This window comes from Hordeum vulgare, chromosome 4H, assembly GCF_904849725.1.
Source record: "Hordeum vulgare subsp. vulgare chromosome 4H, MorexV3_pseudomolecules_assembly, whole genome shotgun sequence".
Taxonomy (NCBI): Eukaryota; Viridiplantae; Streptophyta; class Magnoliopsida; order Poales; family Poaceae; genus Hordeum; species Hordeum vulgare.
In genome coordinates this window covers 161,434,435-161,438,903 of record NC_058521.1, presented here as the reverse complement: position 1 = coordinate 161,438,903, position 4,469 = coordinate 161,434,435, and positions in this window count along the sequence as shown.

The following is a 4,469-nucleotide window of genomic DNA, read 5'->3' as shown; positions in this document are numbered from 1 at the left end:
ACCATGGAGACATTGCATGCTCGATGTGCATGCGTTGTGTCTAGTCTTGATATGGCATGCTGCACTTATTTTGTTTCAAAATATATCTCAAATTATGATGTGACGACTCGCACCCCGAATTTTAATTTGTAACTGGATGTGACACTTAACACGATGTACTTGCTTTATTCTAGATATCCGCACAAATGAAACATATGTGCATTGCAAACCTATTGAGATCAACTTACATATGAAATGAACATTTACCCATCAATGGTACATAAGCAAAAATAAAATGTCAAATGCAGATAGTTTTATGAACATTTACCTATGGAGGCACCTTTCTCCATGGTCATGGTAGAAGCTCAAAGTACGACGTGACAACCAGACTCCTGCACTAGAATGTGTAAATAGTACACTTCACGTAATAAATGAACAAAATTATTGTGCATTTCAAACCTCTTAGGTTCACCTTAAATATGTGAGAAACATGGTACCACGTGAACACATAGTGCCATGATAAAGATTATAGAAGCAAACGAAATGTCAAATACAGATAGTTTTATGCCCAATCAACTATGGTCGATATATGACACAATGCATAACCTAAGTTTGTTTGCATGTCGTAAGTCCATAGAGTGATGTAAACAATGAATAGTATTTTTTAAATTCACAATACTAACTAGTTTGTATATTGATTACAAAGTATGGGGCGTGTTCGGATTCATGCTCTATCAAATCCTTTTGATGGTGGCAACTTGCCGTGTGCAAAGTATAATCTAAAAGTATAACGTGAAAAACAACATCGTGAGCTTGAACTTGTAAACAGTCGTGACACACTCACATTAGGAATGTGCTTTATTCAGGTGACATGCACGAAGAAAATGAATGTGCATTACAAACCTATTGGTCTCACCTTAAATAAAGCGAGGAACACGACACTACATGAACATTACAAAGCAAAGTAGAACCAACATATATGCGAGGAAAATGGTGTCACCTGAATGTGTTTTCTTTTTTCACATGAAAGTGGTCACGACTATTTGTGGAAGTGTTGGAAGTTTAGAAAAAGTTGTTCTTGCATAATATGAACGGAAAAAACTGGAATTGAACAAATATCATATTTATCCTTGCCTCACCCACTAAGCATTCCCTCAAATTTTCCCTTCCATCCACTCATGTTTGAAGATACCCTTCGATAAAACGAGTTGCTCCTCCTTTACCCCTCTCTTTCTCTCTCTCTTTCTCTATCTATCTATCTATCTATCTTTCTATAGGTCTGTCTATCTATCTATCTATCTATCTATCTATCTATCTATCTATCTATCTATCTATCTATCTATCTCCATCTCTTCCTCTCTCCCATGCTCCATCCCTCTCCTTTACCTCTCTCTCCCTCCCTCCCTCTCCTTTACCCCTCTCTCTCTCCATCTCATTTGTCTCTCTCTATCTCCCTCTCCTCTCTCTCATGTCTCCCTCTTCATCTCCTATCTCTCCCCTATCTCTCCCTCTCCCCTCTCTCTCCCTACCCCTCCCTATCTCTCCCTCCCTTTATCTCTCTCCCCCTTCCCCCTCTCTCTCCCTCTATCTCTCACTCTCTCCCTCTCTCCCTCCATCTCTCCATCTCTCCCTCTCTCTCTGTCCCTCTCGCTCTCCCTCCCTCTCTCTATCTGTCTCTCTCTTCTCTCTCCCTCTATCCCTCTATCCATCCCCCCTCTCACTCTCCCTCCTCTCTCTCTCTCTCTCCCTCTATCCCTCTCCCCATCCCCCCTCTCACTCTCCCTCCTCTCTCTCTCCCTCCCTCTCTCCCTCTCCCTCTCCCTCTCTCTCTCTCTGACAAATTGTTTGGTCAAGGAGCCGCTCCCGACGGACGATGTTCTGCTATGCCTCATTTTCTATGATGGTGAAAGTATCCCAAGATCTCATTCTAATTGGCGAGTTGTCTTTGTGTTCTTGTTTGTAAACTGCTCCCTCAGATCCATATTACTTCTCGCTCAAATGATCGATCTACCGCTAAAATATGTTGAGATACATCTGTTGGAGCTACAAGTTGTGACACCCTCGATTTAATCGTACGCTAATCATACACGCAAATGCGTACGATCAAACTCAAGGACTCACGGGAAGATACCACAACACAACTTTAGACACAAATAGAATAATACAAGCTTCATATTACAAGATAGGGGCCTCGAGGGCTAGAATACGGAAGCTCGATCAACTCACGAATCAGTGGAAACAACAATATCTGAGTACAAACATTAAACATGGGGTGCCTTAGAGAAGGCTAGCACAAAAGATACAACGATCAAACGAGGCGATGCCTCCTACCTGGGAACCTCCTAACTACTCCTGGTCTTCAGCGGCCTCCACGTAGTAGTAGGCACCGTCGGGGTAGCAGTCGTCGTCGGCGGGATACTCCATCTCCCGGGCTCCATCATCTGGTCGCAGCAACGGATTAAGGGGACAAAGGAAGAGCAAAGCAACGGTGAGTACTCATCCAAAGTACTCACAAGTCTTACATCAGAACTATGATAAGTATGCAACAGTATCAAAGAAGGGGTTTTATATGTGGACTGACTACATCAATGCGAGAATAGAGAGAGAAAGCCTAGTCCTATCGAAGACTAGCATCTTCAGGGTCTTGCAGCAATAGATGAGAGTAGAGCAAGGTAACACAAATATTATAGTCATATTGTTGCAACAATATTAATATGAGGTCACGCCCACAGATCCTCCCTCGACTCCCTGCGAGGAAGCAATCCCGGAGCAACAACTCCAGTTAAGTAACAGTTGTAGTTGTATAAGATCAGGGCACAACTCCAAGTTGTCCTGTAACCGTGGACACGACTATTCGAATAGATAAGTTCTTCCCTGCAGGGGTGCACAACATATTCCCCAACGCGCTCGATAACACTCTAGCCGGACACACTTTTCTGGGTCATGCCCGGCCTCGGAATATCGACACGTCGCAGCCCCACCTAAGCTCAACAGAGAGGCCAGCCCGTCGGTCTAACTCCTAAGCACAAAGGGTTCATGGGCCCACTTGCCCTTCGCGCTCCTGCACGATGCGTGGGCGGCCGATGTCAGTCCTAGCACCCCCTTAATACAAGAGCGATGCATCTCGGGACCACTCGGGCACGCGCCGCTCCATCGCTGATGTCTGAAGAGCTTCGGCTGATACCGCGACGTCGACTACACATAATTCTTCCCACGCAGACGGTTAGTGTGTAATAAGGCCTTCCGACCAACCCAGATCAAATACCCAAATCCATTATCATTTTAATTAAGTCAACGACACAACCACACGGGAATCCACCCGCCTAACATATATTCACCAATGATCCCAGTAACATGGTCAAGTAACTGTGTGGTTGTTTTCATCAGGGGGATCCGAGGCATCACCCTCTTTGGATCCCGAACGATGTAACCGTCAAGGTGGACTTAGAGGAATCACCCTCGAGGTTCCCACACTTGAGGGGTTGTACGACAGAGGCATCATCGGGAATGGTGAAAGAGGAATCACCCTCGATAACCACGACCGACTAGCTGTACTACAGAGATATCATCAGGAGTACTTCCAAGGTGTCACCCTCGGTACCCAATAGTATCTCTGTAGCGTCGCACAACTAAGGGGGGTGTAAGTGCTGTGTCGGGTCTGGCTCCTCGATCCGGGATTGAGACTTGATAATTAAGCGGGGCAACTGAATTAAGGGGTCAGAGGGAATGACTTCTCCACCTATAATAAACAGATTAAAAATACAGTACTACAAGTAGCAGTTCATCAAAAACAGGCTATGCATCAGATATAGGAGCTAACTACAACAGTAGCAACATTCTAATCCAAGTAGTAGGAAGAAAGACAGAGGCGATATAGGAATGATCAAGGGGGTTTGCTTGCCCTGTTGCTCTACGGCAAAGGGCTGGTCGTCATGAGGATAGGTGTACCCGGCAGCAGCGTCAGTCTCGGGGTCTACCGGAAGAAGAAGGGGAGAAACAATAAATAACAGCAACATGTGCAACACTAAGCATGACATGGCAATATGCAGGCTAGGCATGAGCTAACGCAACAACACATGTCGCAGACAGGTCGGAAGAATATCTCACGATATTTTCCGGGTCTGTGGCTACTACCAATCAGACTGAAAACGATAGAAAAGTTCCATGTTTGCTATGCTAGGGACGCGTGAGAGACGAATGGACCATGTATCTGGGTTCGTCTTGTTCTGCTGATCAACTTTCATGTTAAAAATATTTTGATCTGACTTACGTTTATTTAATATTATTTTTTTAAAGTTTTATTAATTATTTAGGAATTAAAAACAGATTTAATTAATTCAATAATACTATTATGACATCAGCATGATGCCATCCTGACATCAGCAGTTGACTGGTCAACTGACCAATGGGTCCTACGTGTCATAGACACAAATTTTTAATTAGTTTTAATTATTAATTAACCAGATTAATTTAGTGGGGGGACCCACGTG